Below are 15124 nucleotides of genomic sequence, written 5' to 3' on the forward strand. Positions count from 1 at the left end.
GTAAATACCCAGTAGTGCAATTGCAGGGTCATAGAGTAGCTCTATTTTTAATTTCTTAAGGAATCTCCACACTGTTTTCCAAAGTGGCTGCATCAACTTGCATTCCCACCAACAATGTAAGAGGGTTCTCCTTTCTCCACATCCTTTCCAACACATGTTATTTAGTCTTAATTAATTTTGGCCATTCTAACTGGTGTAAGGTGGTATCTCAATGTGGTTTTGATTTGAATCTCCCTGATAGCTAATGATTATGAACATTTTTTCATGTGTCTGTTAGCCATTTGTGTGTCTTCTTTGGAAAAGTGTCTGTTCATGTCTTTTGTCCATTTTTTGACATGATTATCTGTTTTGTGTGTGTTAAGTTTGAGGAGTTCTTTATAGATCTTGGATATCATCCCTTTGTCTGTAGTATCATATGTGAATATCTTCTCCCATTCCATGGGTTGCCTCTTTGTTTTATAGACTATTTCCTTTGCTGAATAAACACTCTTAAATCAACTACATTAAATAGAATACTATTCCCTGTGATGTTTGAATCTTGACTTAAATAGCAATATCTTTTCTATAGTATAAACTAAGACAATAACCCAACATTGGAAAAATTATAAAATATAAAAAAGTGTGCTCAATGGTGAACCCACTGCTTTTAATTAAAATATAAAAAGAAATAAAATAAAATATATAAGAAGGCTAAGACCAAAAAAAAAAAAAAAGGCTAAGACCAAGCCTGATTCTTTTTGTTGCAGGATTGTTCAAATCTGTATTAATTTGCATACCCTCATTATTTAAGTTTCATCACTGTTAAAGCTATTCTCAATATTTATTCAGCAAAAACTCCTTAATTCTGCCATACATTCCCATCAATTAAAACAGCTGTTTTTAGCCTGGATATCTCAAATCCTTGGTGGGGAGAGTTTCATGTAAGTTGCTCCTACTAATGAAGTATATAAATTTATGACTTTTTTCCCTTTTTATAAACTTGAGAAGTTACAGTTCCTTGCATTCCCATACGCATTCATTAGTGGAAGAGAATATGGTGCGTTTACAGGTGGAACGACAAGATTCACACATTATCATCAGCCTGTTTTACTATTTTCCCAACACATAATTTGAAATATCCAAAGGAGATATGTGGCACAAGTGTGAGCCTCTTAACAGACCAGTCACTGACTCAGAAAGGCATTTTCTGGCACCTTGAGTTAGGACATCCCCAAAAACAGCATCTATTACACTGTCCCATCTCACTTAGTATTATTTCATTTATTATTTTCTGAAACTTTTTCTACTTGTTTCTTTTGTTTGTTTGGTTTGTCTTTCTTATTCACTTGAAAAAATTCCATGGGCTCACTAGTTCCATAGGCTCTAGAACCCAAGATGCCTGTTTTGTTCCTCACCATTTCCGTAACACCTTAGAATATGTTGCACCCCACACAAAACAGGTACTCAGCAAAGACTTGTGGAGAAGAGTAAGCAAATGGTTTAACTGACATGCCAAATGAATTCCCACTCACATGCCAAATGAATTCCCACTCCAGCACCTTTAGATTTTGTCTTTCCTAAGCCAGAATCCCCTTCCTCTTGTTCTCTTCCTGACTGGTTCCTTCACATCATTTAGGTCTCAGCTTAAATGTAAGCTCCTCAGAAAGACCACTGATTACACTAACTTCTCCACCCCTCAACACCTCCATATCACACTACACTGGCTTAGTTTAAGCATAGCATTTACGACTATCTGAAGTTCCCCTTTGTATGTTATTCCTTCCATCTTAATTGTCACTGCCTACCTCCACCACAGGAATGTAAGCTCCATGAGGAACTTTGATTTATCACTGCATCTCCAGACCTTACAAGAGGGCCTGGGACTCAGAAGTCATTCAGCAAATATTTGTTAAATGAATGAATGAAAGGTTGAGAATTGCAGTTTTAAAATATATATTTAAAATACATGCCCACTGCTCTTCAGTATAAAGCAACAGACAACAAATTAAATTGCTATATGCGTAAATAATTTTTGAACAATTAAAATTTTACATAATATCTAGATAAAAAAGATTTACAAACTATACTTCGAGGTGTATTTAGAATCCTGGTTGGGTGCAAGTTGCTTATAATCAGTAGCTTATTTAACTTTGACTGTGCTCACGTACTAGTTTCCAAAAAAGAAAATCTTTCTACCTTTCCTTATATAGACTAGAAAATGAAATTGCAAAGGAGATTCCACTACAATTAAACCACAACTATTTAGAGTTGTTAAATGTATGCTACTGTCCAACATATTTTGGATACAAACACAGTTTGTAAAGGAAGAAAATGTTCAATTCTAAAATCCCAACAAAACCCCCCAAACAAAAACAAAAACAAAAACAAACACAAAAAACAACAACAAAAAACTTGCATGTTTATATCCACAAACAGAATTTAGTTTCACTTCACAACAGATTCAAATCTAAAAGCAGGGGAGGAATCCCTCCTCTAGGACAGAAAAGTCACAATTACAATCTCCCTAAGTCATCTGTTACTGAATTGGTCCATAGTAAGTAGAATGGAACTGTTAAATATGGAGACATTCACCACTAAGTCAGTTCTATTTTATGTCCTGCAGTATTTCCTCTATACAACCATCACCAACCAATAGATGGGCACCTGTAAGATCTCCCTTATACTCATCACTTTTGGGGAATCTTTTCTAATTAACTTCATTCAGTCAACAATTTGGACAACCAGTCTAAAACAGATAAAAATGTTTACCCTCATGGAGTTTACATTCTAACTACATCACATTTACTTTATAGAAAGATAAAACTAAAAAATGAATAAAAAATCAATAAATATAGATAAAAATAGAATGATGAATAGCAGATACTTGATAGAGATGAATATATAGAGTCAGAGATACACCAACAGATACTATGGTTGGTACGTAAACACATAGTTATCCTATATCTCCCAGGGCAGTCAGAATTATATCACTAAAGAGTATGTTTGGGATATAAATCAGATATGTTGCTTTCCAATTGTTTTCCTGTAACATTATGTGTGCATGTTATCCTCATTATGGGCCTCCCCTGAGCAGAAATATGTTCTTCATTTTCTTTGTACTATGTTCAGGGGGCAAGTTGTACAGTGCCCCCAAATAGGCTATGAGTTCATTAACTGAGTGTTTGTTGAATAATACATTGCATTTATAAGGTGCTTTTTAACTTTTTAAAAGGCATTTTCATGCATATTATCATTATTAATATCATGTACATATTCTTACTCTAATGCTAGATCAAGAAGAAGACAGCTATTATAGTAAGGGTAATGGCAGTAACAAGCAGTATGTTTGAGACCACCAGCCTTGTTTGCTAAGACTCTGTCCAAGGTTGTTGCTGTTTGCCTTTTGTTTTTGGAATCTCTATGAAAGTCCAGACTCTAGAAATCACACACACCATGAAGTTTAAAATCATAGCAACAGAAGCAGGAGAAAGGAAACAACTTTGGGCCCAGAGAAAAAGTCAAATCCAAGGGCACAATCTAAGGCTTTAGTCAATGACTTTTAAACTTTACTTTGTTAAAATGTAGATTCCCAATCAACACCCTAACCCATATATTCTCATTCCTTAGACATGAAGTGAAGTACAGGAATATGAATTTGTATAAATACTCCCCCTCCAATATTCTGACCCAAAGAGCACCTGGGTGGCTCAGTCAGTTAAGTGTTTGCCTGTGTCTCAGGTCATGATCCCGGAGTCCTGGGATCGAGACCAGCATCAGAACCCTGCTCAGCAGGGAGTCGGTGTCTCCCTCTGCCCTCACCCTCTTTGTGTTCTCTCTTACACAGTCTCTCTGTCAAATAAATAAATACAGTCTTCAAAAATTATTCTGACCCAGAGCACCTGGGTGGCTCAGTGGGTTAAGACTTTGCCTTTGGCTCAGGTCATGATCTCAGGGTCCTGGAATTGAGCCTGGCATTGGGCTCTCTGCTCAGCCGGGAGCCTGCTTCCCCCTCTCTCTCTGCCTGTCCTCTCTGCCTACTTATGACCTCTTTCTCTCTATCAAATAAACAAGTAAATGAAATCTTAAAAAAAAAAGGGGGGGGGGGGGGAGGATGTCCTGGGTGGCTCAGCGGTTTAAAGCCTCTGCCTTCAGCTGGGGTCATGATACCAGGGTCCTAGAATCGAGTCCCGTGTTGGGCTCTCTGCTTAGCAGGGAGCCTTCTTCCCCCCTCTATCTGTCTGCTTATCTGCCTACTTGTGATCTCTGTCAAATAAATAAATAAAATCTTTAAAAAAAAATTATTCAGGCCCAAGTCTTCTGAGAAACACTGGTCCAGAGAGAACTTCCCTGAACTGGTCCAGAGATAACTTCCCTGACTGCAAAGGCTGGACTGGGGGCTGGGGATGGCTAGTCATTTCAATGAATGGCTTCCACAGCTTGGCTTAGTATCAAAAGTCTGTTATAACAGGCATAACAGAGTGATAAGAAAAGCCATCATTTCTGAATGTTCTCATAAGAACCACTGCTGCTGGAGATGCATGCACCGGGATCTACCCCAGGGAGGAAAGAACTAGAATGCTTCTAATGACCTAGTTTCATGGTACTACCTAGACTGGTTTGTATTCTGGGGGGATTTGGGTCCTAAGCAGGAAAATCTAGCATAGTCAGAACGTGGAAGAAAACTATGACAGGATGCCAATCTTCGGGCAGGACAGGTTGAGAGGAAGATAATTTTGCACTTTGAAGGGTTTAGTTATTCTTGTCCCTAATATTCTAGATCTGGTTAGAAAATGGAGAAGGGCAACATAAGCTAAAACTAGAGGCCCACTATAAAAACTGAAATCTGAAAATCATAATTCAATTCCAAGTTCCATGAGTTACATTATGAAGATGCTGTGTTTTCCATTTCCATCAGAAATGGCCTAGAAATCAAGTGGGAAGGACAGGTGTGTTATGGAAGGAGAAAGAATGAGGCAGAAGTTAACCCTAAACTTCAAGAGTCTATATTTCTCACCAGAAAACTAGATGGCACAGCATTATGCTATCACAAGAATTTCATTTTAAAACTATAGCTATCATTATTTTCCCCACATGATAAGAGAGGTTCTACCATAATCAACGCATAAAACAACCACAAGTAGAAATTAACAAACAGATCTTTTCATTGATATTGGAATATTTAGGTGACAAACATTTGAGTAACTGCAAGTTTAAATTATTAAGCTACATTTTTGCAGGCAAGCTGTTATGAACTGATATCTAATATGTAGGAATATATGGAAAAATATTAGCATTTATTTAAATCAGGAGGAGAATTATTATATATGTAAAAACTAACATTGAAAGAAGTTCATTGGCTTTTCCAAGTACACACTTGGTTAGTCCAGGATAAAAGGAGTAAAATTTTACCTTTTTAATTTTAAAGTCCAAACAATTCTTAATGAAAGCCTTTTGACTTCTCTGCAGAAAGATAGATGATAGATAGATAGGACAGACACTTTAGTGGAGCTCTTCCTGACCTTTTATCTTTTTTTTTCTGCTAGTTTATTAAGAAAAAAATTAATTATATGCAGAAGTAGAGAGAATATTATCATGATCCCAAGTACCCATCACCCTGCAATAAAAGTCTTAGTTCTTTTTTTTTTTTTAGCAACCAGTACCTTTTTTTTTTTTAAGATTCTATTTATTTATTTGACAGACAGAGATCACAAGTAGGCAGAGAGGCAGGCAGAGAGAGAGGAAGGGAAGCAGGCTCCCCGCTGAGCAGAGAGCCCGATGTGGGGCTTGATCCCAGGACCCCGAGATCATGACCTGAGCCGAAAGCAGAGGCTTTAACCCACTGAGCCACCCAGGCGCCCCTAAAAGTCTTAGTTCTTACACTCACTCATACCCACCCCTTATCCAAGGTTATCTGAAGCAATTCCCAGACATCACATCATTTCATCCATAAATAGTTTAGCATAAAGCTCTAAAAGATCAGTTCTCTCTTTTGAAAAATCAACCACAACACATAGTTTCATATAACTTAATGAGATAAGGAAACATACATTTAAATCACAGTGCATAAATTCATATTTATTACTATATTGATAATTGAGGTCTGGCCTTGGGTGGTATAAAGCTGAAATCCAATGCATTTAAGTGATAGTTTTTCAAGTACAGTGTTTTTCCATACCAGTACAAGTTCATATGATTTCTCATTAAAAGGAATTCCTAGTCATCACATTTTCCCCAAATCAGAAACTTTTGAGTGAATTATTCTCACTCCATTATCAGTACTAGACTCTGGAAATTGTGAGATTTCCCACTTCAGGCTTTCATCTTCATTGATTATGATGATAATCAACCGAATTATTCTTTTCCTCTTGATCACTATAGAGCTCCTTGATTCCAGTGGCTAATAAAAGCTCTGGAAGCAAAACTGCTAAGAGGATCAAGAATAGCAACCTAAAGCTCAAACTCAAAGTTCAGTGTTTCAGAAAAACATACTAGTTGCCCCTCCACTTCATAGCAAACATTAACTACACTTTAGTTAAGTAACAAATATTTACATATTAAATAATACGATGTCTAGTATGTGCTTCAAAATAATCCTGGGGAAGAATGATGGATGGAAGTACAAACTACATTGACTGTGAGTTGATAAATGCTCAGGTTGGGTGATAGAGATTTATTACATTATTCTCTCTATTTTGTATATGTTTGAAATTGTTCAAAATAAAACGTTTAATGAAAAGGATAAAAAACACATGAAAACGACAAAACCAAGTCCTCAAACGTACTTTGCAACCCCTCTTGCCTGAAACGACTCACCCAAACAGCTAGCAAGTACAAATCATACTGATCTGGGTTGCACCACTTTGCAACTGACCCAAAGAGCAGCAACCAAAGATAAAACAAAACAAAACAAAACAAGAAAACATGAATCTGAATAATATATAAGCTGACCAGTTATTTCTAATTCTTTGATTAGTTACCAGTTAGTCCTACTTAGTTTCTAAAGAAGCTGAATGCAACACTTTTCAGAAAACATGAATTATTCCTCGGTTTTGTAGGGTGACTATGAAATCTTATAAAGTGGACATGAAATTTCCTTGGAAAATACTGCCAGAAAATCATGTCAGTCTTAGGGAAAGAGAAAATACATGGCTTAATATTTCAGAACAAATTGAAATTCATGAAAAATTAGTCATATGCTGATACATCTATAGTAAAAATTTTTTAAAACTGAATAAAAATTTTAAAAGAATCATAATAAAAATAAGAAAAAGATTTATTTGTTAGTGACAACGGAATCTTTACTTAGATTAAACAAATAATAGAAAGAGAGAAACACTGTACAATTCCGCAATGGGGAAAATATCGTGGTGACCAATCCATGTCCTCTTCTGAGGTATTTGCCTGGAGTTGTCAGAACTTGGTCTCTGCTTGGTCTGACCCACTTCAATCATTAAAATGGACACCCTGGTTGCTGAAAAGCTCTGCCCAGCCCCAGAGCCCAGCATTCACAGAGTTTAAGCCCATCAAGGGAGCCCAGGCTAGCTGACTACAGATGGGCACTTGGACAAAACTTCCCCCCAAAAGACAAAGGCCTGGCAAGGATTCAGGCATTGAGCTCACAACACCACTACCACCATCCTGAGAAAGGTCTTTTGAAAATTTCATATGACCTTAGGTTCCAGAGCAAGCGATAGAAGAAGAAGAGAGGGGGAGGTAAAGGGGAGGAAAAGCAAAGGAGCAAAAGAGGGCATAAAGGAAGGAGAAGAAAAATCCATGACATGATATTTTGTTCTGATTTTCTAAATCAGCAAGTGACACCCAATATCTTCTTTTTTAAATTTTTTTCAGTATTCCAAAATTCATTGTTGATGCACCACACCCAATATCTTCTTAAGAGAATCAAAAACTTAAACATTTCCTAATCGATTTTGTTTATGCCTCTCTTACAACAAATACCACATTTTACTTTATATTTTGACTAACTGTATATGTCTCTCCTATTATATTCCTGGAGGGAAGAAAGCATTTGAAATTGATTTTTGAAATGCCATAGTTTCCATAACAAGAACTATACTTATCTTTAATGTTTGCCGGGTTAATTAGTTAATCAATCAATTGGCCTAGTCAAGTGCAGTTAACTGATAGGTAAGTAACAAGCAACAGCTGCAGAACCTGTGGATTGGATAGTATACACCGTGTATTTAGCTCTTCACACTGATCTAGCGAGGAGAGTGTGAAGGAGCATTGTGTTTTCTTCTTATTCTTGTTACTTTGGACTGTGGGATTTGTATAGCTTTCAGTTCATTAATACATATAGGAAGCATATTTTACATGATTTGCATATGATCAGAACTTAGCTTAAACTTCCCAAATCCAGATCCTTAAACAATTAAATTTAATAGTGTTTCCATCTCCTAAGCACCCTCTGCCCCTGGTTTATGAAAATATTCTTTGTAAGTCACATAAACAAAACACTAGAAATGTATTTCATTTCCTTGCCAAACTAAGAAAGAGAAAAAGATAAGTTCCATGTATTGTTCCTAGTTTAATAGAATGTGTATATCTGAAACGGGACTCTTAGAAAAGAAAACCTTAACAATGAGGTTTTACAATTAGGAGTTGCTAGTTTATTTCATTTATATCCAAATCAGTTAAGAAGATTTCCCTGATTTCATTTTTTTCACAAATAAAATTCTACAGTTCAAAGTTTTTCTTTCTTTAATACATAAACAAGACTAAGTAAAATCACTACTTTGAGGACTATATAAAAATGTAGTGAGTATCTTGTCTAGGGCACTGATTTCACAAGTGAAAAAGCTAAGTAAGAGCCAAGAATATTAACTGACTTTACGAGGTCAGCAAGTGAAATCATGATTGGAGCAGTATAAAAATTGTACAAACCACTTATTTGAAGATACACACACACAATAACCTTTAAATGTGGTCCTTCCATTCAATTTATTGCCTTAAATCTGTAAATATTTATTGATTCAGGAACTATAATAATACTAGCTGACTTTTTTTAATCTAATGAATATCCTAGGGTTTTTCTCAACCAGGGTGTTATATACATAGTCTCAGGCTCATAAATTTCAGCCTGCTGTACCAAAAATAGCAGAGCTTTCTGGAAAGATTTATAGTATATTAAAGTAGTAGGACGGAAAACAGAAACAGCACCGAAGTTGTTGAATACCAGTTAAATGTTGTCCTTGACTCCAGATATTTTTTTTTCCCATCTCACACACATTTTTGGAATTTTAAATAAAAATTCAGGTATAATAAGCCATAAAAACAGGTACTAATTATTAAAGAAAAAAAAATGTTTGACCCTGGACCTTTGTTTGTTTTCATTTCCCCAAGTGATATCTCTTTTGATTTTTCTTTTTGTGCACAAGCATCTCTTTTCTAATATATTTAACACACACAATTCTTGGGAATTTTTATTGACCCATGCTTATGGAATTTTGTACATTTATTAATGTGACCATTTAAACTTTTTTAAACTGTCCTTCATAAAGATTTCAATACTGCAAATATATTTATAAGTTTTATAAGAATGTGCTCCATTTTTACTCATATTTTACAAAATAATTATTGCACACTTCAGAGGAATCTGTACATATTTGTTAAATGTTTACCATAAAATGATTGTTTAAAAATAAATTACTAATCTAAGAATAAAAGGTCATCATCACAGTTCTGAATCAAAAGCTGCCTGCAGGACTCTAAAACTTCCAAAGGAAAAATTAAAGTTCAGTCAGTTGTTTTTCTGTCTGTAAAACACTAAGCAAATTACCTGCCTTTCAAAGTGCTTTTCAAGATATTTCTACCTCCTATAGATAGAACTAGAAAGACTTTTCATACTGGCCCTGTGGATACTGACAAATACATTTTATATTTATGTGTATGAAGATAATTTTATATTTTTGAAAGGTGCTACTTACTAGTTTTACGCTGCGATACATGGGAGCTTCATTTTTATATGCAGGATCTCTCAAACAACTAATTCGACAAGGGAATTTCAAAAAAGTTATTTATGCCAAATAAGACACTATTCAAGAAGTTTAAATTTGTGGATTATTGTTCCTACTTACATAAAAATTATCTTAATTTGAATGTGTTTTTAGTTTAATTCTAATATCACTTTGTTCTTTTTCCAGAAAATCACCTCAATCACCTGTGGAATTCTGTCATATAAGGCATGATTTTTTTTTTCCTTTTGTGGAGAAGAGCCCAAGAGAGAATTCGCACCACAATGACCCTGCTGTGCCCTATGTTTATTCGGCAGTAATCCTCAGGGAAAGGATTTTGAAAATGTATTAGAGCTAGAACCAAGAACTGATGTTATTTTGTAGAAGTTAGTACTGCTTAAAATTCTATTTTAAGTCAGATATTATATGTATAATTCCTTTAAAAAAAAAGAAAAAAGAAAAAAAGAAAAGCTGCGTTTGATGTTACAAATGAAAGGTTTTGTTCCTGATACCGAATTACACCATTCATTTATCTTGGCCCTATTGGTGTAGGTGGAGTTTTTTCCCCTCCTTTTTTACTCAACAACAACGATAGTATCAGATCTCAGACTAAGAATCTGACCAAACAGAAAGGATGATGTGAACATCCTAGATCCAGCTTTAAGAAGCAACGCTCCCCCGCCCCAACCCACACACATGCACACCCTTGGTTGATAGAGATGATTAAGCTCCTCAAGCTTGAATCTATCTACAGGGAAGTTGGAGCATGCAGTTCTCACACGCCCAAGTATTGACGCTTCCGCCAAGAATCCCCAAACCAGTTACAAAGTGAGGAGCTCAAATCTACAAAAGGGTGGATCCAGGGGGCAGATGGGAACGCAGGAGGGTGTGAAGTTAATAACTATGCTTTGAGAAACCGAAAAGCTTATTATGTCAAATATATGTTATATATATATATATGTTATATATATATATATAATACATATCGTATATATATTATATATTATATAGCCAGCTCCCACTTGAATAATAATAGCTTGAGCTTTCTTTGCAACACTTATCGTCTAATAATTAATGATGCCCGCGCGGGGCACCTTGTGGCCAGGGCTTGAGTTCGGGCGACCGGGAGCCCCCGACATCTGCGGCAGCGCGGCCTGCGGTCCGGTCCCCGGGTGGACCAAGGCCGTTGGGGGACTTTGGGGAGGGAGCCCGATGCAGGGCTCGATGTAACCCCAGAAAGATGGAAAGGGGCTTCCTTCACCCCAGCCAGAAAGTCACGTCGCAGTTAGAACCTCAGTGTTCGTGGCTCCGGGGAGCACTCGCGGGTACCCCAGACTTGTTAGGGGTTAGACGAGTGCGGGGGCTGTAGAGAAGGTTGCCAAAGAAACTAAGAGTAAGTCTGTAAGCCGCGATCGCTTCCTTCACTCTTTCAAGATCATAAATCAGCGCTACACTGTTTCCACCGACACCCAAAAGTGGACCTTAAAATGAAACACACCCACCGCTTCCATCTCAGCTTGACACAACTTGGAAGTTGGTGATCCTGGGCAGTTTCTCGCCCTTACATCAGTAGCTGGTGATCGCAGCCTGGGGGAGGAGGGTGCTGTGACCCGCCTCTGGGGGAAAATGAACTCGATCGATGTCGCAGTTCACTAGCCACAATCTTTCCTTTCTCCTTTCTCTGACAGCCTTTCCCTTCTTTCTCCACTCTCTTCTTAACTCTTAGAACAGCTTTTACAACCCTTCCAAGCCTGAGAAGTTCTCAAGATTTTGGGAAGGTGTGGTTTTTCCAAAGGAGGCCAGGACGTCTGTCTTCTCAAAAAGTGTTCAGCCCGCGCAGTTGTCCTTGTCCTAAGGGTTGGGAACCAGCGTTTAGCGAGCCATCGGCCTGTGCCTGGGACGCTATCTACAGAACTCATTCTGGAGCAAATCCTGTAGGCCCTGTCTGGATTTCTTCTATGTAGGCTTTTGGAGAATGACTTCTCCCCACTAGTTTCCTTATTTTTACACTATCTTTTTTATTATTATTATAGTGTCTTTCTCATTTAATTTCCCATATTTTCATCTACACTCAGTGGACACAGGGGAATGGAGATACAGACTCCCTGAGCAAAGACACGAGGCCAAAAACTGTTTCGTGTACATTTTCGCCTGGAATAAATTCGAGTCACAGGAACCGCCCCTGTGCAAACCCAGCAAAACCCAGAGGCGGAAACCAGCACTCAGGTGCAGAAAACTTCCTTTGCTTCTGCGGTACTCTGCACAGGACAGCACCGTAAGGAAGTCAGCTGGTAGAGGGTCGAGAGGCACAGAGCAGAACACCATTTCGCTTCGTCCTCCCCTGCACTCTCAGAGTGGCTGGGAACTTAGATAAGAGCGAATCCTCCCCCCACCACCACCACTTTTAGCGGGCTCTGCTATTGGGGGAAAGAAAAGAAAGCATTTTCTGTCTGTGCCTTTTTAAGTTAGACCTTTAATGTCGACTTAAATAAAATGACACCTCCCTGGGTCAGTCGATTAATACCGCGGGATCCGCGACGCCTTCCAAGTCAAAGTCCCCGACTCCAGCCCCAACCGTGTGGCCAGCGAGCTGCAGGTTCAGCCGCAGCGCTCCAGGCCAGGGCCCTAGCCGCCAGCTTGCCTTTGCTTTCTGGGCTCCAAAGTCCGGAGACAAATCGAACCAAATCAAGTTGAAGAACGCATCAACTTTGAAATAGCTTTAAAATCCGCGATTCTCCTCTGTATGTGCCCCCACTGCCTGGCATATATAAATTCTGACACTCTTACTAACTCTATTGAGTAAAACATTAACTCAAAATATATGAATCTCAAAGAAGAATTTTTGTCATAACTGTGCCGCTGCCTTCACAGCCTTGCTTGATGTTAGGATTTAACACAACAGAATTCATTAGAATGAATGATTAACCTTATAAGCATTCCCTCAAAGTGGCGACTTGGAAAATTTCAAGGAATTATTCAAAGAAGGCTTTTTGGTTTTATGTTGTTTGTTTTTTAAGGAGATAGGAATGTGTCTTTTACGGGGTGTCCTTCACTACCCTTTTCAGGCAGCGATTGGCCCTCGTGACATTTGGTTAAGCCTCGGGACTTAAAAAGATCATTTCCTCATACACTAATTTGAGCAAAATCTGGATTCAGAGTGTGGGTTTACACGCCCAGCTCGAATGTCTAATGTATCAAATCCTCGTTAACGAACGGCCCGCTCCGTGGCCGTGTCAGCCAAAGGTCAGCCCCGTGCAACAGGGCAGCGCGGTTCAAAAGCACTCTTCCAGAGCCCTGCCTACCCCTCCCCCCAAAAATCCATCTTTCACATTTCAATAATAGAGCACACGGAGTTCCAACAAGAAATACCAAGGCTGTTTTTCTTTCTCTCCTTCTTTCTTCACATTAGTGACATGTAAACGACGTGTCCTAGGGCAACTACTGAAAATTTAAGTTTATTTCCCCCCACCCCCGCCAGAGGAAAGGGAGTGCAGTTAGTGGACAAGGTAATTGTCGAAATGTCCTCAAGAGGCACGTATATTTGAGAAGCGTGGCTGAGAAATCTTCACTTAAAATAGTAAGAACAACGACGACGACGACGAAGACTTCACAGCATTCAAATGAAAACCATGAGTAAACTTTGTTGGCGACCTTAGGGATTAGAAACTGCTTTGGGGAAGGGACGGTTCTGCTCCCCTGCTACTAGCCCAATACACACACACTCTCTCTCTCTCTCTCTCTCTCTCTCTCTTTAGAGACCAGCAGAAAACTCCAGCTTAAAAAGGTAGATTTTGGTGTCCACAGGGACAAAGAGGATGCAAGAGAGCAAGGATCCTTTTCGCTCCCGCCTCACTAGGGAGCCCCGCGATATGTCTGACTACCTTGGGGTCCCCGGCGTTCATACACATCAGCCGCAGAGGCTGGATTGGCGCGGCTGCTCCAAATCAGCCCAACTTCTCAGCGCGCGCCTCGGGCCACGCGCGTGCACGAAGTCGCGGGCCCAGTCAGCTAGGAAGGTGGAGGGGCGGGGTGGGGGAAGAACGCGACTTACCAAGTCTGGGGTCTAGATTTCGGGAAAGGTTGGCAGCAGACAGAAGCCGGGCAGATAGTCCTACCGAAGACGGGCAATATGGGCAGGGACTAAGGCGCGAGTGGGGGAAGGAAAGCGCCTGTCTGGTTTGGGGTCCATCTTGGCCCCGGCCCGCTCCCCCGCCGTCGCTTCCGCAGACTAAACTCGGACTGACCGGAGGAGGCCACAGAGCCCGCCTCGCCTCCAACAGGCCAGAGCCTCCGGGCCTCCGGGGCTCTGGCGCCGACCCGGGGGCGCCGTGGGGGTGGTTGGGGTGGGGGGGAGAGGCGTCCCCACTCTCTGGCCCGGGAGAGAGCAACCATGTCGCCAGCAAGGATGCTGGCGGCCAAGCTGAGCAGCCGGGCAAGTCCGTCGCGCCCGGCCGCTGGCTAGCAGACCCCGGCCCGCTCCCGCCCCCGCCCCTCCCTTCCGTCAAGCCCCTCGCCAAATGAAAAGGGTTCTTTGGGCCCTGGCCTTTTGGGGAGGAACGCAAGAACCCACGCTGGGTTTGAGCTTTCCGCTCACAGTGAGCCCGACACGGGTCTTCATCGTAAGCATGGAGTCCGTGGACTCTAGATCGCGCCCCCGCTCCAACACGCAATATCGCGTTCGAACACAAAAGGACCCAAATCGCGAAGGGTTCCCTGTGAGGTGGGTCTTGTGGCGGGGAGAGTTCGATCAAGCGATTTCTGCCGTAGGAAATAGACGCAGGGCTCTCGGGCCTCTGGGGAACTCAGACAAGAGAACCCTCCTGCTCCAACCCGTTAGGCCAAATCCCCGGGTGTGCGGGTGACAGGCTTCTGCCAGGTCTCTGTGGGTCCAGGTCCCTGTGGCTTTTCTCATGCCATCTTCGTATTATCAAGCTCTGAGACCTAGAGTCTGGGAAAGAGGAAAGGCCTTGTTCTGGAAGGAACATTTCCAAAACTACTGGGCCGCGCTCTTAAGCTGAAGACTTAGTGAGTGGTGGCTGTCAGATTAAATGATGCTATGACACACACACACACCCAAGAACTGGAAGGGTGAAGCTGGCCCTGGGTTACAGTGCAGTGACACAAGGTCTCTTCTGTTGGCAGTGGGGGAAGCCAGAGGGATGGGTATCATGGAA

General features: G+C 40.2%; 1 long non-coding RNA gene across 3 annotated transcripts in view; it reads right to left on the minus strand.

Annotated features, from left to right (window-relative positions):
* LOC132012149 (uncharacterized) overlaps positions 1-14302 on the minus strand; it is a 248871-nt gene extending 234569 nt beyond the window's left edge. Inside the window, exon 1 of one of the 3 annotated variants that reach the window (XR_009402539.1) lies at positions 14002-14302. This is a non-coding gene — a long non-coding RNA (uncharacterized LOC132012149). The remainder of the gene's footprint in view (positions 1-14001) is intronic. The other 2 variants (XR_009402538.1, XR_009402540.1) reach the window with 2 other exon arrangements.
* Positions 14303-15124: the final 822 nt, after the last annotated feature.

The sequence above is a fragment of the Mustela nigripes genome, chromosome 2, assembly GCF_022355385.1.
Source record: "Mustela nigripes isolate SB6536 chromosome 2, MUSNIG.SB6536, whole genome shotgun sequence".
NCBI classification, from domain to species: domain Eukaryota; kingdom Metazoa; phylum Chordata; class Mammalia; order Carnivora; family Mustelidae; genus Mustela; species Mustela nigripes.